The sequence below is a fragment of the Neovison vison genome, chromosome 1, assembly GCF_020171115.1.
Source record: "Neovison vison isolate M4711 chromosome 1, ASM_NN_V1, whole genome shotgun sequence".
Classification (NCBI taxonomy): domain Eukaryota; kingdom Metazoa; phylum Chordata; class Mammalia; order Carnivora; family Mustelidae; genus Neogale; species Neogale vison.
This window is the reverse complement of record NC_058091.1, coordinates 136,722,644-136,735,701: the sequence shown is the minus strand read 5'-3', so window position 1 is coordinate 136,735,701 and position 13,058 is coordinate 136,722,644. Positions and strand designations below refer to the sequence as shown.

Below are 13,058 nucleotides of genomic sequence, written 5' to 3'. Positions count from 1 at the left end.
TTAGTTAAGTACTTCACCCAGGGTAGAACTCCCGGTCCAGGTATAACCTGCATGAGGGTCATTGCTGCGGATTTCTGCTTAGCCTTCAAAAGGCCATACACATGAAGGCTTTCTTTTGTCATCCTGCTCTGTATGGGAGATGGTGCTTGGTTGTTCAGGGTTTTGGGTGAAGGCAAACGGAAGAGGTGCCAATTTGTAAAATGGAGCCTGGAAATTAACTCATCCCATTTCTCTAACAGCACTCTTACTGGCAAAAAAAAGCAGAGCTTCAGAGTTACAATCTGGGCTTCCTTTCCTGGGTCCCTAATTACTCATGTGGGCTTCTTTTGTTGGAGGTTTTTTTCCTTTCTTGGACTTTTGCCCTGTTTAACAGCCCCAAACGCTCTAGTGCTCAGAACACATTTGTTCCATCAGCTTTTACTCCAAAAGGATTTTATGGGATCAATTTGTTTAAGCAAACTTTTAATTTGGTTTTGTTTTCTCTTCAGGGACTTTATTTGTAAAACTGGGATGTGTGTGCACAAAATCAGATGATTAAAGTGATTGAAATGCCAGGGAGCAGAAAGATAGCTCAGCCTCGGGGGACAATGGAACAAACTAATGGAATATACCCCAGATGGTTGTCTTGACTGTTTTCACAATTGTGGCAGTGGAACGTAAAATTATTCAAGTACCTGTGTCTTTGTCCGTTTGGGCTGCTCTAACAAAAACACCTTATCCTGGATGGCTCCGACATCAAATATTCCTTCCTCATAGTTCTAGAGGCTGGGGAGTCCAAGATGGAGGCTCTGGCAAATGTGTTTTGGTGAAGGACCTATTTCCTGGTGCATAGACCGGGGTCTTTTTGCTACAACCTCAGATGGCAGAAGGGGAAGGGATCTCTGCGGGGTCTCTTTTATAAGAGCACGAATCTCATTCATGAAGGTTCCACTGTCATACCCTCAGCGCCTCCCAAAATCTTTGCCTCTTAATACCACCATACTGGGGATTAGGTTTTAAAATATGAATTTTAGGGGTGCCTGGGTGGCTCAGTGGGTTGAGCCTCTGCCTTCAGCTCAGGTCATGGTCTTAGGGTCCTGGGATCAAGCCCCACATCGGGTTCTCTGCTCAGCAGGGAGACTGCTTCCTCCTCTCTCTCTGCCTGCCTTTCTGCCTACTTGTGATCTCTCTCTGTGTCAAATAAATAAATAAAAATTAAAATAATTTTTAAAAATAAATAAATAAGAATTTTAGGGGGACCCATTCAGACCACAGCACCTTGGATCAGGTAGGATGCTTTCCACTGCAAAGAAGGAAATGACTAAAAGGAGCCCAAATAACAGGTGTTTATTTCATAAAACAAGACATCTAGAGGAAGACAATTCTGCAAGAAGACAAGCCTCCTACTACCAACCAAGGGTGAGCTCTTGCCATCTTTCTGCTCTGCTTTTCAGTAAGCAGGCAGTGGGCCCTCATAGTCACAAAATGGCTGCCACGGCTGTAAACGTCACGTCCTAACTCAACTACCTCCACACAGGAAGAAGTGGGATGGGACAAAAGGCCTTCCTCGTTACACTACTCTCTTTGATCCGGGGAAAACATCTTTCCCAGAATTCCTCAGCAACTTAAGTCTTTGCGGACTGAATTGGGTCACGTGCTCATCCCCGGGGCCAATCCCAGCTGAAAGGAAATTTTTTTTTTAAAGATTTTTTATTTATTTATTTGATAGAGAGAGATCACAAGTAGGCAGAGAGAGAGGGGGGAAGCAGGCTCCCTGCTAAGCAGAGAGCCCGATGTGGGGCTCGATCCCAGGACCCTGAGATCATGACCTGAGCTGAAGGCAGAGGCTTAAACCACTGAGTCACCCAGGCGCCCCCCAGCTGAAAGGAAATTCTAAAGCCATGATTGGTGTAGGCCAATGACGTCATGTCCCAGAGGGGAGCACAATGCCAGGTGAGAAAAGCAAGGGAGTCGCTGGGCAAGGAAGCTGCTGCACCCACCGAGGGCTGAGTCCTGCTCTCTGTCTGGTTCAATACCCATAAGGTACTGTATAGGCAGGAAATCGGTAGTGATAGGAGTGAATGAAGGACTTCCCATAAAGATTAGCCCAGACCTAATCAATTGATGGTCATAACTGATATTGCTATTATTTTCATCATCATCATCATCATCATCATCATCATCAGAAAGAGGATGAAGAACAGCTGAATCTATACAAGCAAAACAAGTCTACCTGATTCATTTAAGCTGTGGCTTGTTTTACTGTCTCGGCTATTTTCAGGCACTCTTATTGAAAACATTTCTCTTCTGTTTACTTCCATTCAGCTGAAAGGCTCTCTATCACTATTCATTTCTTCTCACGTGGATTGCTAAGTAAACGGTGGCTTATCGATAACGACTGGGCCGAGGGGCTTATCCTGCTCTGTGGGAAAATTCCTCTATTACTGGGAGCTTTCACTCAAACGGAGTCACCCAACCTTTGCCACTTCCTGCCCGCCCGTGGACAGGTGTCATTTATCTTTCATCACTGCGTCCACAGGACGCTTCTTTGTATCCTCGCTTGTTCTTTCTTCCCTCAGATTTACTTAATGTACCTTTTCGGGGATTTTGCTCTTCGCCTGGCATCTGGCATTCCCACGGTCACTGCCATGTTCTTTCCAACACGTTGCAATCTCGCATGGCCCACACATCTCTACCTTCCCCTGAGGGAAAGCAGAAACGTTGCAGATCCAATGTGAGACTACAAACAGCAGAGGGCTTTTTTCTTTTTTTTTTTTTTAAGATTTTATTTATTTATTTGACAGAGATCACAAGTAGGCAGAGAGGCAGGCAGAGAGAATGAGGGGGAAGCACACTCCCCACTGAGCAGAGAGCCCAATGCGGGGCTCGACCCCAGGACCCTGGGACCATGACCTGAGCCAAAGGCACAGGCTTTAACCCACTGAGCCACCCAGGCGCCCTGGAGGGCTTTCTTTGAAACACTATGATGTTAAGTCACTTTACTAGAATGTCAGAGTTGGTTTCTGGTGTCTCATACCTGCCACAGCTCACCGACCGACTGCCCCGCTAGCTCGAATAGCCGAGCAGAAATGGAATATGGAATACCTAATCGTTTCTCATATAAGAATCACTCTAACATCAGGCGAGATCTTTCTGCAGATTTAGTCCCCCTGAAATCTTCTTGTAACACATAATGAAAAAATGAAACAGGCACTATTTCGTGGGCACGCTTGCATATTATTTCACTTTACGTCTCACAGATCCCCAAATCCCCGACCAATTTCACTGCCCATGCCTTCATTTTCTTCTTTGTAACACTTCTCCACCACCGTCTGGGTTTTCTGACCTACCTCTCCTTCCAGATTCAAAAATAATGCAATTAAGGGAAAGAACTGTGTTCCTGGGTACCGCGGTGGCAGGGATTCTGCCCCAGTTAACCCTTTTGCACCTGGATGACAGGATGGAACGGTGAGTCCCAGACAGGGAGCGGTAGACAGAGCTTCTGTGTCAATGCCACGGTAAGTGTGCCCCTTTTTGCCCATATATAAAATGAGGAAAGGATCCACGAGGTGATCACAACAAAGATTTCCTCTCTCAAGGGCAGAATTCCTAGTACTCAGAGCACAGATCTGGGACCCTCTTAATTCTACCCAAGAGGGTCTAATGCAGCCTCTCATAAGCTAGGCGACCTTGGCTGAGATCCTTCATCCCCTTTGTCTACAGTGTGGTCACCCCACCTGTAAAATAAGGAAGATTAAAGTATTCACGAGATTGTTGTGAAGATTATGAGAAGTAACATATGCAAAGTGCTTACCAAAAAGTACCTAGTAAATAAGTTCTACATAATTTGATGTGGCAGACTATGGATTCTTTTTTTTTTTTTTTAAGATTTTTTTTTATTTAGGGACGCCTGGGTGACTCAGTGAGTTGGGCGGCTGCCTTCAGCTCCGGTCATGATCCTGGGATCCTGGGATGGAGCCCTCCTCGGGCTCCTTGCTCAGAGGGAAACCTGCTTCTATCTCTCCCACTGCCCCTCCCCGTCCACCCCCCATGCCCACTTATGCTCTCACTCATGCTTTCTCTCTCTCTGTTGAATAAATAAAATCTTTTTTTAAAGATTTTATTTATTTATTTATTTATTCATTTGAGAGATTGAGCATGAGCAAGAGCACAAGAGGGGTGAGGGGCAGAGGGAGAAGGAGAAGGAGAAGTAGGTTCCCCGCTGAGCAGGGAACCCGAGCATGGGGCTCAAACCCAGGACCCTAAGATCATGACTTGAGCCAAAGGCTGACGTCTACCCAACTGAGCCACAGCAAGAGAGAAACACAAGCAGGGACAGAGGGAAAGGGAGCAGCAGGCTTCCCGCCAAGCAGGGAGCCCAACATGGGACTCAGTCCCAAGGCCCCGGGATCATGACCTGAACAGAAGGCAGACACTTAACAACTGAGCCACCCAGGTAGCCCCTCTGCATTAGGGCTATAATGCACAATGCTGCTATAAACATCCATGTACAAATTGTTGTATGAACAAACATAGTCATTGCCCTTGAGTATAAATCTAAGAGTAGAGATGCTAGGACCGTGCTCGCTTCGGCAGCACATATACTAAAATTGGAGATGCTAGGACCTATGGTGACTCTAGGTGTAATTATTCAAGAAACCACCAGACTGTTTTCCAAAACAGCTGCACATATTTCCTTGCCATGGATAGTAGGGCATTTCTCCACATCTTCACTAATATTTGTGGTTTTCTGACATTTTGATTCCAGCCGTCCTCATGGGGGTGAAGTGGTATCTCATTGTGGCTTTGATTTGTATCCTCCTGATAACTAATGATGTCAAACATCTTTGTGTGTGTGTAGTGGCCATTGGTAAGCTGTGGATTCTTATAAAGTACCTCATGTCGACCCTTTAGGAGAACTTACACCAGCGGAGATACTCTGAGAGCAGCTCTATCCTAGGTTCCCATGAGAGTTTGAGAAGGTCCACTTCATACAACTTGGCCCTTGCAAGGTGAACATGGCCACGTTCTTAATGTTAAACTAATGAAGGAAAACCAGAAAAATAGGGATAGTACATCTTAAGTTAACCGGGCTCCTGCTTAGCTGCTACTTTTCTGCCCAGGCCTCTTTCCTTGCTATGAAAACTCTTTTATTCCAATGTCTTCCCAAGGCCCCAATTTCCATAATTCTAAACGCTACTACCTTGACGTCTTTTTCCTGTGTGTAAGCCCTCCCATTATAAAGTCTTCAAGGGCTTAGAACGTTTATCTCTTTCATAATGCACACAGAAGTAATCTATACATACTAAGAAGGTCAAAGTCTTGCTGCTTCTTAAGAAGGAGCCATCCTTAAACTAGCCGGAGCTGCTTAAACCAGATTTGTAAACTTGAACAAGTTCATTCACTTCTATTTCTTCATTGGCCAAATAAGATTCATAATCTCTAATTTATGGAGCATTTGTAAGTATTAAATGGGATGTATGTAAAATGTTTGTGCTAGACAAATAATAAGCACAAAATAAAAGAAAAAACATGTATAGTCCTACCAATCAGTTTATGCTTATTTATTGTCTAAAAATACCTGCAGGTTGACCTTCTAACCTCCAGGCGGCGCTGGTGTACATCAGGACTTGGGGGCCACCCCAAAATAACAATTTGGTGGGAGGCTGGGAAATAAGAGAGAAAGAGACTCCAGACCCATAGAGTCCAAATGGGTAAGACTGAGTTTCCAGAACTTTCATTTCAGCACACTTGAGTTGAAGGAGTTGAGCGGAATGAGTTGAGTTGATTGAGACTGCAGAAGGCACCAGAGCCACCCAGGGAAGCCCCAGGCCACACACACCCTCCCTGCCGGGCCTTGACTGTTCCTTCAGTGTTGCTGGGATTCTTCTCTCAAATCTCTTAAGAATCAAAACAGAACAAAGTCGGGCGCCTGGGTGGCTCAGTTGGTAAAGCGTCTGCCTTCGACTCAGGTCATGATCCCAGATTCCTGGGATCGAGCCCAGCATTGGGCTTCCTCTCCCACTCCCCCTGCTTCTCTTCTCTCTCTCACTGTGTCTCTGTCAAATAAATACATAAAATCTTTAAAAAAAAAAAAAAAAAAAAAAAAAAAGGTCTCCAGCTCTGAAGAGAGGAACCGCATCTCAGACAACTAAATAAAGCGTCCTCCAGACACGTGACCTCCCTTTACCGTGGTTTCATCGGCCCCGGGCCTGCAGGGGACTGGCTGGGCCGGGAGGGTTAGCGGAGCGAGCGCTTGCTGCCATCTATGGGTAGTCCGTTAAAAGTGACCAAAAGGAAAATGAAAATTTCTCCTGTCCGTTCCTTCTCGTTTAAACATAATTCTATGGAGAGTACCAAAGAAGGTCTTTTTGCTTATGCACTGATTTTTCTAAGTGCAGAAATATAAGAAAAAAAATATTTGGGATTTCTAGCAACCCTACAACAAATATCTTCAAATCTGCCTGAGAACAGTGATGCGCAGAATATGCTACTGACCTGGAAAACGAACTGATTCTGATTTGTCTGACCCACCAGAGCCTTTAACTGGGAGCAAGTTAAAAAACAGAGACCAAAGTAGGTTAAGGGATTTTTTTAATAACAAAAACTGTCTTTCTTTGTTCTAACTAAAAATAAGCCCGTCAAAACCTATTATAACAAAGGTCTATTTGTCACGGTTACCATGGAATTAGGAACTTTGCAATTATTTTAAAATAGTAGTTTCTCTCCACAGCTAGAAACTTATGCATACAGAGACAGGAGAACGGGTTTTCATGAGAAAAACTCAATTGTGTCCTGAAATATTTATACCAGCTTTGCAATTAAGTATAAAACATTTACCAGTTCTGCCTCCAAATACATCCTTGAAAAAGATAGAAACTGTTCTCTCTGATTCACCAAAAAGCAGAAACAAAGAAACTTGTTTGACTCACCTGGTCTGCTAATGTTTAGGCAAATTAAAAAGTCCAAGGTAGGGATGCCTGGGTGGCTCAGTCAGCTAAGTGTCCGCCTTCAGCTCAGATCCTGATCCCAGGGTCCTTGGATCAAGCCCCACATCGGGCTCCTTGAGTCTGAGGTAGGTAAATAGAACAGCAAAATAGGAAATGACAACTTCATTTGGCGAGATTGAGGCAGACGTACAATGCCCTCAATTGTTAAAGCATTCATCATATTTCTGGTTATATTCCTATCTCCTAACTAGATGTAAGATCTCTGAAAGCAGGAACAGTATTTTATTTGTCCTTATATTTTCCAAAGCTGTTCCTAGTGCCTGAAGTGCAAACAATAAATATTTGTGAATATTTATAGTCAACAAAAATTTACTTTCTAGATGCTTGTTCCAGATACTATCACAGGTAAAATGAAAGAAGGATGAATGGATTTTAGTGTATATGAAAAACTGGGTGTTAGGGGTGCCTGGGTGGCTCAGTGGGTTAAGCCTCTGCCTTCGGCTCAGGTCATGATCTCAGGGTCCTGGGATCGAGCCCCACATCGGGCTCTCTGCTCAGCGGGGAGCTTGCTTCCCCTTCTCTCTCTGCCTGCCTCTCTGCCTACTTGTGATCTCTGTCTGTCAAAAAAAAAAAAAAACTGGGTGTTTAACTTTAGCAATGCAGGCATGATACACGGCAGGAGAAATAGCATCTTGTTGAATGAATTAAGTTCAGACAAGGTCGTTTGATTTGACTAGTAAGCGCCCCATGGTGTAGCCTGGGTTACTAATATGTAATACATAAAAGCTAAATTTTGGTGGGATACATTGACCACATTCGAGTAGAGCAGGTGATGACTTCCAGCGGAAGAAGGTAACATCACCTTTGGGGGGAAAAAATCAATTCTCATCTATTTTGTTTACAGCTATTTCTCTAGCACTTGGAATAGTTCTCAGCACACAGGGCTCAGTGAGTATCTGTGAATAAACATTATTATCATACCCTCCTACTGGAGGCATTATGTGGCATACTTGTGAAAATGAGGCCTTCAGAGAGAAGGAATGATCGTCCCAAGGTCATTTAACAAGAAACTATTGGAATTCTAACTGGTATCCAAATGCTTGACTTCGGAGACCCCAAGGTCTGTCATTAGACCGGACTGTGTTATCCACTAAGATCTGATTCCAGTATTACTGACTCTAGCAAAGAAATACACACAAAGAAGCAAATATAGTAAACCCACAGCCTCTTCACCTGCCTTACTTACCGTCCACCTTCTGTCTGAGACGATCCGAAGGGTTCCATGATAATCACTGAATTACATAACCATCCAAATGAGATTGTTCTCCCATCTGTTAAGGGCCATCAGAGCCCCCGTGCAATGAATTTCAATTTAAGGAGCTTTATGTCCCATCTGGAGCAAGAGGATTCATTCCGATATACGAGAAAAAAGATCATTGTGATTTTAACCTGGTTTTAATGGAAATGACTCAATCCCAACTTTAAAATTTAAATGATGTTTAAATATTGCATGTCTCAGCACACTGAGAGAGAATGATTTTGCCAACAATTATTTTCAAAGTCACATTTTCACAGCAGTAAATGCTCATTAAAAATAAAGCGTATTTCCAAGAGCTCTCATTGTAGCATTGTTTGTAAGAGGAGAAAACTTGAAACTAACCCAAATGTCTATCAAAGGAGATGACACAAAGAAATTGTGCTGTGTTCATACCGTGCAGCTATTAAAAAGAATGAAGCAGACCTGCGTGCGTCAGTGAAAAGATATTTAACATCTACAAATACACGAAAAAAAAAGCAAGATGCAAAACACTGTGCATGTTTCTAATGCTGGCAGTAGTAATAGCAGTAAATGTCAGTATGTTCATATCAAAAAATCTGCAAGTGTTCACAAAATATAGACAGTAATTACTCTAGGAAATAATTTCATTTTCAACCTTTCAAAATCATCACCTAGTGCTTCTCTAATTGAAAAAGGTATCTACCTTATTTTAAATATGAGTAGATGTAATAAATACATTTCACGTTAATAACCTGAAAGTTTCAAATGAAAGTTAACGTATCAACAGAGTACGCTCCTTTTCTACAGTTACTGTGTGCTATAAACATTGCATTGTTGGGATGCCTGGGTGGCTCAGTCAGTTGGTTAAGTGTCTGCCTTAAGCTCAGGTCATGATTCCAGGGTCCTGGGATTGAGTCCCACATCAGGATCCTTGCTCAGGGGGAAGCCTGCTTCTCTGTCTGCCTGCCACTCCCCTTGCTTGTGCTCTCTCTGTGTCACACACACACACACACACACACACACACACACAAATAAAATCTTAAAAAAAAAAACACACACATTGGGGGCTCCTGGGTAGCTCAGTGGGTTAAAGCCTCTGCCTTCAGCTCAGGTCATGATCTCAGGGTCCTGGGATGAAGCCCCACATTGGGCTCTCTGCTCAATGGGGAGCCTACTTCCCCCTCTCTCTCTGCCTGCTTCTCTGCCTACTTGTGATTTCTGTCTGTTAAATAAATACAGTTTTTTAAATATTTTTTTAAATACTTCAAAACAAAACAAGTTCTAATCCTTCAGCTGCCCTTAACCTTCCCAGCACTCTGGAGCGACCCACTGACCTCTCCACTGAATCACTGTAAAATTAGACAATTTCATTAAGTTAAATGAGAAACCAAATAATTTATGGCAAATGAAATACCCACGAAAGGAGATCTATTTTTCTAATGGTTAAGCTTAGCATCACAAATGAGCACCCAGGGATCCACAGGCCAGCTTCCGAAGCATTGAATTCGTCACAATTCAGACACTCAGTGACTTAATCCCTCCATTTTTCAACTTTTTCACTTGGGAAACAACTGTGTTGAACTAGAATCTAAATTTTAGTCTTAGAATTTTCCTAAAATGAAGAGGTTGGAGATTACCTACCCTGTGCTGGGGACGGATTAGTTACTTATTTGACATACAGAGACACGAACATCTAAAGGGGCAGAGAAAGCTGACCAAAGTGGAGACCGAGCAAGGTAGGGTTCAGTCCAGTGTTGGAATCCTTCTCTCTAAGCTCTCGTAGGGCAGAGAAGTGAGGCTTCCGAGGGATGAATGATCTATCCAAGGTACTGCCAGTTAGCGCCAGGCCAACCCAGGTCTCTTGACGTCCGTCATCCGTCTACTTTACATTTTCCTCTTTCTATATTTTTACAAGTTCATTATCATCAATTACCAGTATTTCGCCTCTCTTGCTTTATTCTATTTTTCCCTTTCATTTCCTTTCTTCACCAATTTGCCTTCTGGGAGTCTTTGTGGACCCGATACTGCGGTTCACCAATTTGTCCTCCAACGACATACTTTCGACTCTGTATCCTATCTCTTGAGTTTGATATTGTAACTGTATTTTTTGTTAAAGATTTTATTCATTCATTTGACAGACAGAGATCACAGGTAGGCAGAGAGAGAGAGGAGGAAGCAGGTTCCGTGCCGAGCAGAGAGCCTGATGCGGGGCTCGATCCCAGGACCCTGAGACTATGACCCAAGCTGAAGGCAGAGGCTTAACCCACTGAGCCACCCAGACGCCCCTGTAACCGTATTTTTAATCTATAATCAGTAGATCCTCTTACACACTGTCTTGTCCCTGCATCATGTCACAGACATTATCTCATCTCTTTGATACTCTGTATTGAGCTATTTGGAATTCTTGATCTATCCGATTATTTCCAATTCCTAGAGTAATGCGAAAGTCAGGATAGGATAGGAGGTGCTGCTGTAACAACTATTCTGGATAGTTCAATGCTAACTCAAAGCTTTATTTCTCATCCACAGGCAACTACCCTCTCTCACCATGATCCTGTCCCCCGTACACTTTTAATTCTCTGTCCGGGCGTTGTTCTCAGGAAAATATCCCAAGTGTACTCACCAACTGCTCGGGGTCTGGAAGGAAAGAACGACGAAGGAATGCTCAGTGGTGGACCAGTAGGCTGGCTCCTCTGTCTCCCGGACACTATCCCTACCCTATGTCTGCAGTACAGGACAGATGCTGCCGTTTATCCACAAAGAGGCAGGCTATGATTTTTCCCAAGGCCATGAGGTGAAGGGTGAGCCATGGGGGAGGGGTGCTCAATTTATTCCAAACTATTGAGCACAAACCTCTTCTGCTCCAACCCCATTTCTTTCCCAACAGCTCTCACAACCCCCTTTTCACGCCCTAGGGGTTCTCTGCTCTTTGCTTCTCAGATTCACATGCTGCTTTAATTTTTCTGGCAACCCCAGAGTTAGGCTGGGCTGGGGGAGGGTGCAGGGGACTATCCTAGGTCCCTGACTTATCAGGCTCCAGAGTCCAAGGTATTTTACTGCAGCATTTCTAATGCCTCCTTGGAAATTGATAAGATCTCTAAGATAGTGAGTTTTTCCTGAGAACACTGGATTTCTTCCCCCGCCGCCCCTCCCCCCCCATTTTGTAATTAGTATACAGAGTACTGGCACAAAGCAACAGTTAAAAATGTGTTGACTTGCCTTGAATACCCAATACTCTTTCATGTGAAGAAGGAACCATTTCTCCCAAAATGTGCAGCCCCAAGGAGTGTACACCAAAGTGTACTTTACCATTCTTGCAAGAAGCTTAAACTCAGCACCCTCTCTTTTCTCAAGCTGTTTTTCCTATTTGGACAGCTTAGGAGAATGGGACAGGAGGTCAGACATGACAGTCATGAGGTGAGCTGATTTCCTCCTTTGCACCCTGCCTGGAAGTTGACTTTTATGAAATAGACACCAGGAAGCAACCAAATGAGATACTGCTGTCAGCAATTTTCCCTTGCTGCTCTCTCCAGCCAGCAGCCTACCCGGCACCCTCTTCTGTGTCCCCAGGTCTGACTGTTCTCTTCCTTTTCCTCAACCTCAGGAGGAACCACCACCCAAATGCAGATTTTTGTGAAAATCCTTATGGGGAAGACTATCCCTTTTGAGGCTGAACCCTCGGATACAATAGAAAATGAAAAGGCCAAGATCCAGGATAAGGAAGGAGCTCCTCCCGGTCAGCAGAGACCGATCTTTGCTGCAAGCGACTGGAAGATGGATGTAGTTCGTTTGACTCATTCAGAAGGAGCCCACTCTTCATCTTGTGTTGAGACTTCGAGCTGGGGCTGAGAAAAGAAGTCTTATACCACTCCCAAGAAGAACAGGTGTAAGAGAAAGGTTAAACTGGCCATCCTGAGATCGTAAAGACGGATGAGCAAGATCAGTCAGTTGCCTTCATCGGGAGTGCCCTTCGGATGATTGTAATACTATAGTGTTTATGGCCAGCCACTTTGACAGATGTTATTGTGGCAAATGTCATCTGACCTATTGCTTCAAGAAACCAGAAGATGAGTAATTGTATGTGGGTTAATAATAAAAGACATGAACTGAGAGGAAAAAGAGTCTCTTGCTAATAAAAGCATACATATTGGTTACAGAAAATGGAAGGAAGGAAAATAAAAAAAAAACTATAATAAAGAATGTTATGTCATTTATAATCCCACCACCCAGATGAAACCATTATTAATGTTGTCTCATATTTCCTGTAGGATTTTTTAGGATGGGTATTGGTGTTGCATATGCATGCACATAGGTGTGTATTAAGTAAAATTGGGATTTACTGTAAGCTGTTAACTATTTTTCTTGTTATTGTTATGTTGTGAACATTTTCTCCTGCAATTAACTATTCCTTAAAAACAGGACTCTTTTATTAATGATTTATTTATTTATTTATTTATTAAAGTTTTTATTTATTTATTTGACAGAGAGAGATCACAAGTAGGCAGAGAGAGAGAGGAGGAAGCAGGCTCCCTGCTGAGCAGAGAGCCCGATGCGGGACTTGATCCCAGGACCCTGAGATTATGACCTGAGCAGAAGGCAGCGGCTTAACCCACTGAGCCACCCAGGCACACTTATTAATGATTGTGAAGTATTTCATCGTAAAATTGAATTGCATTGCATTTAACCTTTCCCTATTGTTGAAATTTGATCCATACCCAATTCTTGAATATTCTAAATGAAGCTCCAATTGCATATTGTTAAGATAATTACAATAATGACAAGAGTGAGAGATAAAGTGGAGAGAGATAACAGTGGGGTCCAGCCTGCCTCCCACCATTTGGCACGAGGAG

General features: G+C 43.4%; 1 pseudogene; it reads left to right on the top strand.

Annotated features, from left to right (window-relative positions):
• The first annotated feature begins 11,829 nt into the window (after window positions 1-11,829).
• On the top strand, window positions 11,830-12,283 carry LOC122900119 (annotated as a pseudogene).
• The last annotated feature ends 775 nt before the right edge of the window (window positions 12,284-13,058 follow it).